Here is a 14734-nt window from a genome sequence, read left to right as displayed (position 1 = left end):
AAACCTGTTGGACTTTAACCTGGTGTTGTTAAACTTCTTACTGTGTTTACCCCAGTCCAACGCCGGCATCTCCACAGATATTTATACTGCAGGGTGAGTGAGTGAAAGATGAGTCATAGCCACAGAAACCAGGGAAACCAGTTAATAGCTGTCCACAGAGAGAATAAAGGGTGTGAATGGCCAAACAGCAGAGAAACTAAAATGAAGATGTTGCGGGGGGGCGGGGGGGGGGGGGGGGGAATGGATAGGACAGAGGTAAGATTTAGAAAAGGAGAAGCAAAGGAGGAGAAAAGGTAAGGGAAGGGGCTTAAAGTAGGGGAAAAGGGTTGGGGGGGTCGGGGGGGGGGCGGGTGGGAGTGGTAAAGAAAAGTGAAGAAAGACCATAAAGAAATAAAAAGTAGAGAAGAGTAAATTTTTAAAAAATAAAATAGAATGAAAACAAAGGGGTGGAGGTGGGGTAGAGCAAATCATCTGAAGTTGTTGAATTCGATGTTGAGACTGGAAGGCTGTAAAGTGCCGAGCCGGAAGATGAGATGCTGTTCCTCCAGTTTGCGTTGAGCTTCACTGGAACGTTGCAGCAAGTCAAGGACAGACATGTGGGCATGGGAGCAGGATCGTGTGTTAAAATGGCAAGTAACCGGAAGGTCATGGTTCTGATTGCGCACAGACCGAAGGTGCTCAGCAAAGTGATCACCCAGTCTACGCTTGGTTTCTCTGATATAGAGGTTGATCCAACCTCTCCTCATAGCCAATACCCTCCAGACCAGATAACATCCTGGTAAACCTCTTCTATACTCTCCCTAAGCATCCACATCCTTCTGGTAGTGTGGTGACCAGAATTGTACACAATATTCCAAATGAGGGCTAACTAAGGTTCTGTACAGCTGCAGCATGACCCGCCAACTTTTATACTCAATGTCCCGACCGATGAAGGCAAGCATGCCGTATGCTTTCTTGACTACTTTACCCACCTGCGTTGCCACTTTTCAGTGATCGGTGGACATTCACACCCAGATCTCTCCGCCTGTCAATACTCCTAAGGGTTCTACCATTTACTGTATAATTCCTACATGCATTGGACCTTCCAAAATGCATTACCTCACACTTGTCTGGATTAAACTCCATCTGCCATTTCTCCGCCCCAATCTCCAACTGGCCTATATCTCGTTGTATCCTTTGACAATCTCTTCACTATCTGCAACTTCACCAATTTTTGTGTCGTCTGTGAACTTACTAATCAGACCAGCTACATTTTATTCCTAATCATTTATATATAATACAAACAACAAAGGTCTCATAACAGATCCCTGTGGAACACCGCTAGTCTCAGCCTTCCATTCAGAAAAGTACCCCTCTACTGCTACACTCTGTCTTCTATGCCCAAGCCAGTTCTGTATCCATCTTGCCAGCTCCCCTCTGATCCCATGTGACTTCACCTTTCGTACCAGTCTATCATAAGATACCTTGTCAAGGACTTTACTGAAGTCCATGTATACAACATCCACTGCTTTTCCCTCATCTATCATCTTCGTCACTTCCTCGAAAAACTCAAAAAAATTAGTGAGGCACAACCTCCGTTTTACAAAACCATGCTGTCTATTACTAATAAATCCACTTGTTTCCAAATGTGAATAAATCTTGTGCCTAAGAATCTTTTCCAATAATTTCCCTACCACTGACATAAAACTCACCGGCCGATAATTTCCTGAATTATCCCTGCTGCCCTTCTTAAACAATAGAACAACCTTGGCTATCCTCCAGTCCTCTGGAACTTCACCTGTAGCCAATGAGGATACAAAGATTTCTGTCAATTTCATTGATTTTATTCCAAATGCTACAGATGCAAAGCCTTTAGGTTTGTCCTATTCTTAATTTTCCCTACTCTTGTATGATTCCCTGGTGTATCATGACGTTCAAATGCTCTGTTCCTTCCTCTCATCATCTGGTACCAATTAGCCTCATCATTAACCTGTAGTCCGACCTTCTCATTACACTTTGGTTTTATATAATTCCATGCAACTGAGCCCTCCCCCACTATTTGATGTGCCACTGGGTATGGTAGGGTTCATATTCAGCTCACATATAACACTTTTCAATTTGCTGATGCCAATTAAATGGTCACCTCACAATTTAAGATCATTGTTAATACGTGTTGGAATTGTGTATGTGATTGCAATTGCGTGCTAATCTGTTGCTGTGTGGAAACTGATCCGCGTGTCTTTTTCTCCAGATATAGATATAGCATTCAATCCATTGTCTTTGAATGAGGCCGGTATTTCCAAAGCCCCAGGAACTTTCAGTGGCTTCTCACTGTTATAAGAGGAAAATGTTCATATTTCCTGGTTTGCAAAGGATGGAGCAATCCTGAAGTTTGTTGGTTGTTTTGTCTCCCATGACATTGACAAAAGCTCATGAATCTGTAAGTGACCTTGGGATGGATGTGGCCATTATTGGCTGGGCCAGCATTTGTTGCCCATCCCTCAGGGTAGTGTCTGAGGCCCAACAATCTTCAGCTGCTTCATCAATGACCTTCCATCCGTCATAAGGTCAAAAATAGGAATGTTCGTCATGATTGCACATTATTCTGCACCATTCACAACTCCTCTTTAATACTGAAGCAGTCCATGTTCAAATGCAAGAAGATCTGGACAATATCCAAGCTTGGGCTGACAAGTAACATTCGTTGCACACAAATGCCAGGCAATGACCATCACCAATAAGAGACACTCTAACCACCGCCCCTTGACATTCACTGGTGTTACCATCACTGAATCCCCCACTGCCAACATCCTTGGGGTTACCATTGACCAGAAACTCAACTGGGCTCACCACATAAACACAGTGGCTACAAGACCAGGTCAGAGGCTAGGAATACTGCGGCGAGTAACTCACCTCCTGACTCCCCAAAGCCTGTCCACCACCTACAAGGCACAAATCAGGAGTGTGATGGAATACTCCCCACTTGCCTGGATGGGTGCAGCTCCAACAACACTCAAGAAGCTTGACACCATCCAGGACAAAGCAGCCCGCTTGATTGGCACCACATCTACAAACATCCACTCCCTCCACCACTGATGTTCAGTAGCAGCAGTGTGTACTATCTACAAGATGCACTGCAGCAATTCACCAAAGATCCTTAGACAACACCTTCCAAACCCACAACCACTTCCATCCAGAAGGACAAGGGCAACAGATACATGGAAACATCACCACCTGCAAGTTCCCCTCCAAGCCACTCGCCACCCTGACTTGGAAATATATCGCTGTTCCTTTGCAGTCGCTGGGTCAAAATCCTGGAATTCACTCCCTAACAGCATTGTGGGTCAAACCACAGCACATAGACTGCACCATTCAAGAAGGCAGCTCACCACCACATTCTCAAGGGCAACGAGAGATGGGCAATAAATGCTGGCCAGCCAGTGACGCCCATGTCCCACGAATGAATAAAACAAAAAAATGCGCTTGAACTGAATGCCTTGCCTTTTCAGAGGGCCGCTAAGAGTTAACCACATTGTTGTGGGTCTGGAGTCACATGTAGGCCAGACCAATCAGCAATGGGTTCATGGTCATCATTAGACTTTTAATTCCAGATTTTTATTAAATTCAAATTTCACCACTGCCATGGTGGGATTCGAACCTGGGTTAACACACAGCATTACCTTGGGCCTGGATTACTAATCCAGTAGCAATACCATTATGCCACCGTCTTCTCACCACCACACATTCCTGGTTGCTGTGTCTGAAAGAGAGCACAAACATATATTCAGGGTTACCTGCTTCTGCAGTGGCTACATTATCTTCTCCTTTTGCTGTGGTGTTCTTATGTGGCACCCTTCTGATAGTATTATTATTCATATTTGAATTAGCTGATAAGCAACAAATAGGAGCAAAATGAATGAGTTGTCCACAAGCTTTGTGCCGTTTACCAGCAGCAGGACACAATCTGGTGTGGGTAAGTACCACCACAGTGGAAACAATCTTTGGACTAGTTGCTACTCTGTTTATGGGACTGCTGTTGTTGCCTTGCAGGTGGTTTCCGAGCATGTGGGTGATGAACTCTGTTCAGAGGAGATGAGTTTGGAGTGTGGTAGTTCCTGTTGGCAAACTTAAATTCAGTAGCTGAAAAGTGATAGTGATCTTGCTAACTCCAAGAGCTTTCTGACTTTCCTGAGTGCTTTCTAGTGTAGTTGATGGGAGAAACTATTTTTGATTTATTTTTGTGTGTTGATATCCTTTTCAACATGTTCAACATCGCTAAAGTCACACTTGGTTTCTGGTTCCTCAATCATGTCCAATATTGGTCAATTGTCTTCTTGCTTCGTGCGTCAGAAGGCACTGTCTACATAGTGTATTTGGGCATGCAATTGGTTGTTAGAAGTGCATGTTGTGCTAAGTTGTAGTCATTTTGCTCAGGAGTAAGGGTTCAAACATAACTTCCAATTATTTGTCTCCATAGTGGGGAGCCTTTTGTCTTTTGTCATCTGTGATTACAAAACCCGCCGTCAAAATGTCACTGCCATTTTTGCCAATGGCATCAGTACTGGGGAAAGTGGGATCTGTACCGTTGGGATGGTCTACACCTGAATTGTGCTGTGGCTTATCTTCCAGCGAGCAGCACAACATGGAATGATGGAGCAAGGGATCAAATTGGGGAAAATGTGAAATACCAAAGTGTAGAGTCAAGGCAAGAGAAGAAAGTTACTGATATGGGGAAATGATAAAGAGACCGTGACAGAAAGGGACAGAGGGTACAAATCTAAAACCAAATCAACAAATAAGGCGAGACACTGTAAAAATCACAAAAGGCCAAAACATAAGGCTTTATACCTGAATGCATGTAGCATTGAGGAGATGAACTGAGAGGGCTAATGGAAATTACTAAGTACATTCTGATAGCTATTACAGAGAAATGGCGACAGGATGACAGAGACTGGGACCTGAATATCGAAGGGTATGTGACCTGCAGGAAGGACAGAAAGTGAGGAACAGAAGGGGGAGTGGCTCTGTTAATTAATGATGTTATTGGCACCAAGCGGCTGCAGGAAGTCTGAAGTGGGAGGGTGAACAGCCAGAGGTTGTGGCCCCATATTGGTATCAATGACATAGTTGAGAAAAGGGATGAGGTCTCAAAAGCTGAATATAGGGAGATAGGAAATAAATTAAAAAGCGGGACCTCAAAACGTAGTAATCTCAATAATATTCCCAGTGCACATGCTAGTCTGGGCATCGTGGAGAATAGACCAGATGTATGCATGGAAAGAAGTTGTAGGAGGGAGGGATTTGATTCTTGAGACACTGCCACCGTGGACAGCGAGGCCACAGTTGGTGGAGGGAGGGAGGGAGAGGGGGCCCACTGCCACTCTGCAGCGATCAGTGGGCGGAGGGCAGCGGGGCCACAATCGGTGGGGAAGGGAGGGGCCCGAGATCGGTCTGAGCAGCAGGGGGGGGTTGGAGGGAGCTGTATCTCAGGCTCCCCCACAATTGTTTCTAACTGCCTGTAGTAGCAGGGGTCTGACAGCTCTCTCTTTGTCTGTCAGATCCCTGCTGCTGCTAATGAGCATGTGCAGCATCAGAGGCTTGCACATGCACACTACCTCCCTCTGCAGGCTTTCAGGCACATTAAGCGCCACCTACAGGCTTCTGCAGCAAGCAACAGACTTACTCAAAATTTTGCAACCAGTGTGAGTGTGTGTGTGAGGGGGGGTGGGGGGGGGGGGGGGGAGGTGTCCTGAAAAAGCACACAAGAAATGGACCTGAAACTCTCCCAGTTCCACGCCCATCTGGCACTTAGAAAAAAATGATAAAATTCCGGCCAGTGACTCTAGTATTGACCCTTTAACATTTTTACACATTTTAAAATTTGGCCCTATTTCCTGCTAGCCCTTTTTTCCTCTGCTTGCCCAGATGCCCAGTGAGCATTGCCCAGGTGCTAGACTGGCATTGCCAAGGTGCCAGGGTGGCACTGCCTGTCTGGCATTGCCCAAGGGGCACACCCCCTTGCCCTTGGCCTCCCCTGGGGGCCTCAATGGCCTCCAATTCCACCGGTGAGGCCAAGTTCACTGCTCCCCATTCATGAGCAGCATGTCTATTCCTCGTCGGTGACTACCACGCCAGGTGAGGCGGTAAATGCAGGCCAGCCCAGATGATTGAGCACCGGGCTCTCTAATCACATTGAAACATGTATTTAAATAAATTTGAATACATTAACCAGCCTTTCACCCATTTCCAGTGAGAGGCTGACTGTACCAGAAATCCTACTGTCATAAAATGGCACCGGTCACGAAAATTGGCGCCAATCGCACTAACCACTTTACGCACCACTTTGCGACCATGTCGCACCCGTAAAATATTGCCCACTGTATCTGACTGCATGAAGCATTTGCAATAAGGTAGATGAATTAACAATGCAAATTGGTATACATAGGTATGATATGATTGCAGTTATTGAGATATGGTTGCAAGGTGACCAAGGCTGGTAACTAAAAATATCCCTTTAGAGAGCAGTGGACATAATATAATAGAATTCTTTATTAGGATGGAAAGTGAAGAGGTCCAATCTGGAATAAACATCCTAAATCTTAACAAAGGAAACTATAAAAGTACGAGGCATGAGTTGGCTATGATAGATTGGGGAACTTCATTAAAAGGCATGATTTCATAGAATCCCTACAATGCGGAAGGAGGCCATTTGGCCCATCGAGTCTGCACCGGCCACAATCCCACCCTGGCCCTATTCCCTTCACCCCACATTTTTACCCTGTTAATTCCCCTAACACTAAGGTCAATTTAGCATAGCCAATCAACCTAACCCACACATCTTTGGACTGTGGGAGGAAGCCGGAGCACCGGAAGGAAACCCACGTGGACACGGAGAGAATGTGCAAACTCCACACAGACAGTGACCTGAGGCCGGAATTGAACCCTGGTCCCTAGTGCTGTGAGGCAGCAGTGCTAACCACTGTGCCACCGTGCCACCCAAATAATGGTGGACAAGCAGTGGCAAAAATCAAAGGAAATAATAGGGGACTGCAAAAGTTTAATAAGTATATAAAAAGGTAAAGATGATGAAGACAAATGTAGGTCCCTAATAGTTTGAAACAGGATAATTTACAAGAGAGAACAAGGAAATGGCAGAGCAATTTAAAAAACTACTTTAATTCTGCCTTCATGGAGGAAGACACAACTAATATCCCAGAAATCAAGAGTCTAATGAGAAGGAGGAATTGAAGGAAATTAATATTACTAAAAAAATAGCATTGGAGAAATCGATGAGACTGAAGTTGATAAATCCTGGGTCTGATAATCTACATCCCAGGGCACTAAAGGAGCTGGACATGGAAATAGTGAATGTATTGGTTATCATCTTCCAAAATTCGGCAGATTCCGGGAAAGTCCTGGTAGATTGGAGTGTGGTAAATATGACCCTACTATTTAAAAAAAGAGTAGGAATAAATGGATATTTTTCAAATTGGCAGGCTATGGCTGATGGGGTCCCGCAGGGATCAGTGTTTGGGCCCCAGTTATTCACAATATCCATCAAAGATTTGGATGAGGGAAACGTAAGTTCTCTACCATAGAAGACTTTTGCGGACAAGTCACTGAATATATTTAAGAAGGAAATAGATAGATTTCTAGGCTCTAAAGGTGTCAATGGCTATGGGGAGTGTGTGGGAGTAGAGTTAAGAAAAATGATCAGCCATGATGATAATGAATGGCGGGGCAGGCTTGAAGGGTTGCATGGCCTACCACTGCCTCTATTTAGAACATAGAACACAGACAAAATACAGCACAAACAGGCCCTTCGGCCCACAAGTTGCGCCGGTCATGTCCCTACCTACCTTGGCTTATATATAGGCTTACCTATAACCCTCAATCCTATTAAGTCCCATGTACCCATCCAGAAGTCTCTTAAAAGACCCTATCGAGTTTGCCTCCACTACCACTGACGGCAGCCGATTCCACTCACCCACCACCCTCTGAGTGAAAAACTTACCCCTGACATCTCCTTTGTACCTACTCCCCAGCACCTTAAACCTGTGTCCTCTTGTAGCAGCCATTTCAGCCCTGAGAAAAAGCCTCCGAGAATCCACCCGATCTATACCTCTCAACATCTTGTACACTTCTATCAGGTCACCTCTCATCCTTCGTCTCTCCAAGAAGAAAAGACCAAGCTCCCTCAACCTATCCTCATAAGGCATGCCAACCAATCCAGGAAACATCCTTGTAAATCTTCTCTGCACCCTTTCAATAATTTCCACATCCCTCCTGTAATGAGGCGACCAGAACTGAGCACAGTACTCCAAGTGGGGTCTGACGAGGGTCCTATACAGTTGCATCATTACCTCCCGACTCCTAAACTCAATCCGTCGATTGATGAAGGCCAGCACACCATACGCCTTCTTAACCACTTCCTCTACCTGCGAGACCGATTTAAGAGTCCTATGGACCCGGACCCCAAGGTCCTTCTGATCCTCTACACTGCTAAGAGTCTTACCCTTGATATCATACTCCTTCATCCCATTTGACCTGCCAAAATGGACCACTACACATTTATACAGGTTGAAGTCCATCTGCCACTTCTCCGCCCAGTCTTGCATCTATCTATTTCACGCTGCAGCTTCTGACATCCCTCCAAACTATCCACAACACCACCAACCTTCGTGTCGTCGGCAAACTTACCAACCCATCCCTCCACTTCCTCATCCGGGTCATTTATGAAAATGACAAACAGCAAGGGTCCCAGAACAGATCCCTGGGGCACTCCACTGGTGACCGACCTCCATTCAGAAAAAGACCCATCTACAACCACTCTCTGCCTTCTGCAGACAAGCCAGTTCTGGATCCACAGGGCAGCAGCCCCTTGGATCCCATGCCCTCTCACTTTCTTGAGAAGTCTTGCATGGGGGACCTTATTGAATGCCTTGCTGAAGTCCATGTAAACCACATTTACTGCTTTTCCTTCGTCAATGTGTTTAGCCACATTTTCAAAGAACTCCACCAGGCTCGTAAGGCACGATTTGCCTCTGACAAAGCCGTGCTGACTACTTTTGAGCATACTAAACTTCTCTAAATGTTCATAAATCCTGTCCCTCAGGATCTTCTCCATCAACTTACCAACCACTGAGGTTAGACTCACCGGTCGGTAATTTCCTGGGCTATCCCTATTCCCTTTCTTGAATATAGGAACCACATCCGCAACCCTCCAATCCTCCGGAACCTCTCTCATCTTCATCGACGACGCAAAGATCATCGCCAGAGGCTCTGCATTCTCTTCCCTCGCCTCCCACAGTACCCTGGGGTACATCCCATCCAGTCCCGGCGACTTATCTATCTTGATGCTATTCAAAATTTCCAACACATCCTCTTTCTTAATGTCCACATACTCAATCTTTTAAGTCCGCCGCAATCCTGTAGTACAACCACCCAGGTCTTTTTCCACCGTGAATACCGAGGTAAAGTATTCATTAAGCACCTCTGCTATTTCTTCTGGTTCTGTACAGACTTTCTCACCTTCACCTTTTATAGGTCCTATTCCTTTACATCTCGTCCTTTTACTCTTCACATATTTATAGAACGCCTTAGGGTTCTCCTTAATCTTACCTGCCAAGGCCTTCTCATGACCCCTTCTGGCTCTCCTAATTTCTTTCTTAAGTCCCTTCCTGCAAGCCGTATACTCATCTAGATCCCTATCATTGCCTAACTCTCTGAACCTTTTGTACGCTTTCCTTTTCTTTTTGACTAGGTTCAGCGCAGCTTTCGTGCACCATGGTTCCCGTAACCGACCAAAACCTCCCTGTCTCATCGAAGATATTTCTATATTTCCATTAGAGAATGATGACCTACGTTCAGGAAAGCAGGATGTACAGGCAGTTTGGGTTGAGATGAGAAAGGATAAAGGCAAAAAGTCACTTGTGGGAGTGATATACAGGCTCCTTAATTGTACCGACATGATAAGGAGGACTATAAAAGAAGAGATAATGTACTGCAATAATCATGGGGGATTTAGATTGGAAAAATCAGATAAGTGTAGGTGAGGAGTTCATAGAACATTTTCAGGATAGTTTGCTACAACAGCATGTTCTGAAGTCAAATCTAGAGGGCAGGCTATTGCAAGCCTGGTAATGTGCAATGAAATAGGATTAATTGATAACCTCATAAAGGCACCCTTAGGTAGCAGCGATTATAATAGGATTGCATTTTACATTGAGTTTGAGGTAGAGAAGATTGCATCCAAGACTAATAATGTCAATTAAATAAGGGCAATTTTGAGGCCATAAAAGCAAAGCTAACTAAAGTGAACGGGCAAGTATGTTTAAGTGTAGGAGGGAAAGAAAATGAGTTGAGCCTTGCAGACCATGTTGAACTTCAAGAAAGGTTTTTATTCCACATGCATGAGGGAGAGCTGGACTCGGGCCTGAAATCCAAGGTTGCCTGTGAGTCCTCTCTGCCCATCGTAGATTCGGACAGGTTATTATACTTTTTCGAGTTGCAAAGTTTTAGATTATCATATTAATTCCTCCAGTTGGATACAAGATGGTTTTTCTAATCTCATTATGCAAAATATACTTCAGCACATCCCTGCTAATCATTTCTCTGGACATTTCCGTTTACACGATTATAATATCAAAGCGTTTTGTTTGCCCAACTGATTTACAATGATGTGTTAATCATTCCCCCCCTCTGCTAGGTGGTCATATTTTCCCAAAGACTATGACCTCCCTCAACTATATGGAGCCTGACTGTCTTAATGCTGGTTCTCCCATTGTTGTGATAACTCGGAAAGATCTCCTGCGCATTTACTATAGTTGATAGCATCCGTTAATCGTTATCTGGCAGCAGAGCAGGCCACTAGCTGTCTGCGTTAACCCTTTCCTTCTCTCTGGTGAGGCCTGGCTCTCTGGGCTTGCTCTATGTAGCCCTGCATGTATTACACTGAAATCAAACAAAATATGAATGGATACATAAATTAAAATATAAAAGCCACAATCCCTGATATTGCCCTGCAACATTAAGTGGTAGATCAACAGATGTTCTGTGGCAGACATTTAAGGGGATATTTCAGAATACACAGAATAGACACATTCCAACAAGGAAGAAAAATTTTAAGATGGTAAAGATGAGATGCAGAGGGATCTGGGTGTTTTGGTGCAGGAATCACAAAAGGCTAGAATGTAGGTACAGCAAGTAATTAGGAAAGTTAATAGAATGTTATCATTTATTACTGTGCACAGTATTGGTCTCCTTGTTTAAAGGACAATGTAGATGCACGAGAAGCAGTTCAGAGGTTTACTAGACTAATACCAGGAATGGGTAGGTTGCCTTTTAACGAAAGGTCAGAGGTTCGACCTGTATCTACTAGAGTTGAGAAGAGTAAGAGGTGACTTGATCAAACCCTTTAAGATCCTGAGAGGTATTAACACATTGAATGTGAAGAGGTTTCCTCTTGTAGGAGGGTTCACTGTTGAAAAATAAAGAGGCGCTCATTAAAGGCAGGGATGAGGAAAACATTTTTTTCTCGGAGGGTTGTGAGAATTTGGAACTCTCTTCCTCAAAAAGCAGTGTCGGAGAGTCTTTGAATATCTTTAAAATAGAACTAGATGGATTGTTGATTAACAAGAGGGTGAAAAGTTATTGCGAGTTGGCAGGAATGTGGGGCTGAAATTATAATCCGATCAGTCATGCTCTTACGGAAATTGTGTGTGGTGGTGTGTATATGACCATCATATGGGTAATGAGCTGCCAGGGGAGGTGGTAGAGGCGGGTACAATTACAACATTTAAAATGCATGGGTATATGGATGGGAAAAGCTCAGAGGGATATGGGCCAAACGCAGGCAAATGGGACGAGTTCAGTTTAGGAAACCTGGTCAGCATGGATGAGTTGGGCCGAAGGGCCTGTGCTGTATATCTCTGTGACTCTACAACTCTCCATGACTCTATGGTTCTCAGCCTTTCTTGTTTATCCACTTATCCAAGTGCTTCCTTGCTTAACCACTGGCTCTCAGCCCCGTTACTTACATTCTGTTAGCCAATCTGCCTGCATCTACTGCTGAATGCTTCTCAGGATGTATATCGATCTAGCTCAATGATTTAGCTTGGCTACTGGTTGGCCCCCCTGAACACCCCACTCTGATATGAAGTTGATGGTCTGGTCACCGTAGTGTGAGATGGGAGACTCTCTAACTTATCATAGTGAGTTTCCAAGTGATTTGTCTATTCCATGCCTGTTAATTATTATCTACAGAATTATGATTCAGCATCACGTTAAATGATGTAACATCTTCTGTTTTAGGTCTAAGAAAGTTTGATCTTGGCAATTCTAAGAATACTGGCCCTCATCTTGCTTTGGATATAGACAACAAGATCAAAGTGGAATATTATGCCCACGGCAAACCCATCCGAATTGCCCCCATTTCCAGTCAGGATCTGCTATTCATTGCAAACAAACTGGATGAGATTAAAGGAGGAAAGAACACAGTGATAGCCCTCACCATATGGTGTCAGTTCAACACTTTCCCAGTTGAGGTGTACATCCGAAGGCTCCAGAACATCCGCAGGTCAATCCTACGTCTGCTGGATAGGAGTCCAGACACACTGGTTGTAATAAAGACCGCCAATGTCCAGGCCCTTCCACAAGATGTCAGCCTCTACAACAGCGACTGGTATTCCTATCAACTCGACTTAGTGATGAGAAAGATGTTTGAGGGCATCAAGGTGGCATTTGTGGATGCCTGGGAGATGACAATAGCCCATTACCTGCCACACAACTTACACCCACTGCGGGTCATTATAAAGAATGAAGTAGATGTCTTTCTTTCACATGTGTGTCCACCCGAAAGGAGTTAAATACTGTGTCAGATTGAACTTTCTAACAGGGGATTTACGTTGCGTGATAAAACGAATAGATTAGCAATTTGAACTCCAAGAAATCTGAAAATGCTTCTTCAATTACTATCCTATTTGATTTTAAATGTGGATGCCCTACCGACTGCAATGTTTTTGAAATTGATCTACAACAATGTGAAGAATGCTTTGTGAGAGATGTAGATTAGTGTTTGTTTATACTGAGTCATGATGCCTGCAGGAAGGGAATTATGTTGTTGTATTTTCTATTTTTGATTACTCTTCTGAAACATCCTTCTTCGTATGTTGTCCCACTGATGTCTCATTCGCCAAATAACTCTTTGATGGTTGTGAACCCAGAAAATGTACAATGCTTCAAGGAAATTCGATACACGGTTAGACGGGTGATGGTAGAATTTACAAGACCAGATTTGCAACCTTTGAAATGTTGCAAATTACTGGGGAGGGTGGGGGTGTCAATGACCTTCACTCTGCGCTCACACCAAGGTGTGTGTTGAAGGGTAAGGTAACCCACTGGAATTCTCACCAATGCTGCTTCTGACCCCAAAGATTAAAGTGGATTCTGAAGCTTGTTCATGATCATTTTTATCACAGCATTTGAACGATGACCTTTCTGCGGGAGGTGCAATTTCCATCTCTTGGATTTTTTATCTGTCTGATTAGCGAGTGGTGGTCAATAATAACTTAGCAACATTGCAATTCTTAATTCCATCTTCCACAGTCAGCTGATAATAGCCTTGATTGTCTTTCCCTATAAATTACCTGAATCTGTGAATTCCAGCAATAATCTACATGTGTTAAAGGGTTAGGGATAGCAGCTGGGACACTGCTGGGATGTAAGGGTTAACTACACACTGGGTGATGTATGACAACTATCCGATTGCAGGGGCAGAGGGGGACTCTGGAGTTTATGGCTTTTCTTTGAATTGAACTGAAAATGCTCTTGTAGACTTCCCCACTCCTCCACCATTTGATAAAGATGACATTTCTACTCTGATGTATGGACAGCTATTGCAATTCAGCATTCCTAGCATGGAACTTCTCCTACTTGGAATCTGAATAATGGAACATGGGCAGCCACGCATGATTTTCCGTCAATGTATGGGGTACCCTGGTCTCTATGTTGAGAATTAGAATCTGTTTAATCCTCTCCTGCGTGAGACAGTACCAAGGCACTAAATTATATACTCTATTTTTACAACAACCCTAGGATAGGGAACACTCTTTCTCCCCCATCTCAAACCTCATTACACTATTTTATGTCAGAAATAAGAAATAAGAGTGGAGTTAAGGCATCGGCCCTCAAGCCTGCTCTGCCATTCAAAACAATCATGGCTGATCTTCAGTCTCAATTCTCTACCGGTGGAAGCTTTGTAATGGAATTCCCTGGGAATTGGAGAGGTGTCAGTTTTCTTTCTGCTGACCAGGAATCTCTCCCTCTCTTACTGATTGCCAATGGCTTCCGTTGGAAGGATCTGCAGGTTGATATTCAATCTGTTTGGCCACATTGTGAACACACTTTCCTTGGTTATCCAGTCCTGGGAAGGACTCGAACTTGGCTCAGAGGCAGAGCCACTACGTACTGCAACACAAGCCCTCCATATCTGTAAAGTAACTGACAAGTTTAGCACTTTAGGCAGACTGGGCTTTTCTGAGCTGCTACACTGTACATTTTGTATAAGTGTTAAAGACTTTATTTTTGCTGCAGCCTCAGTTTAACCACAAAGGCTCAAAATTCTGAAGATAGACCTTCTACCTCGGTGGAATGAGGTGATGGGTGTGGGTTGTATGAACTGGTGTGTTATTTATGTGTGTGATGATGGGCAGTGAGTTGTCATTATTAACACAGTGAATGTGTTAATTGTAGTTGC

At 44.1% G+C, this 14734-nt stretch overlaps 1 pseudogene; it reads left to right on the top strand.

Moving 5' to 3' along the window:
* LOC144506600 (NXPE family member 3-like) overlaps positions 1–13244 on the top strand; it is a 36631-nt pseudogene extending 23387 nt beyond the window's left edge.
* The last annotated feature ends 1490 nt before the right edge of the window (positions 13245–14734 follow it).

The sequence above is a fragment of the Mustelus asterias genome, chromosome 17 (assembly GCF_964213995.1).
Source record: "Mustelus asterias chromosome 17, sMusAst1.hap1.1, whole genome shotgun sequence".
Classification (NCBI taxonomy): domain Eukaryota; kingdom Metazoa; phylum Chordata; class Chondrichthyes; order Carcharhiniformes; family Triakidae; genus Mustelus; species Mustelus asterias.
The sequence above is the reverse complement of the archived record's forward strand: the minus strand, read 5'-3'. Positions and strand labels throughout refer to the sequence as shown.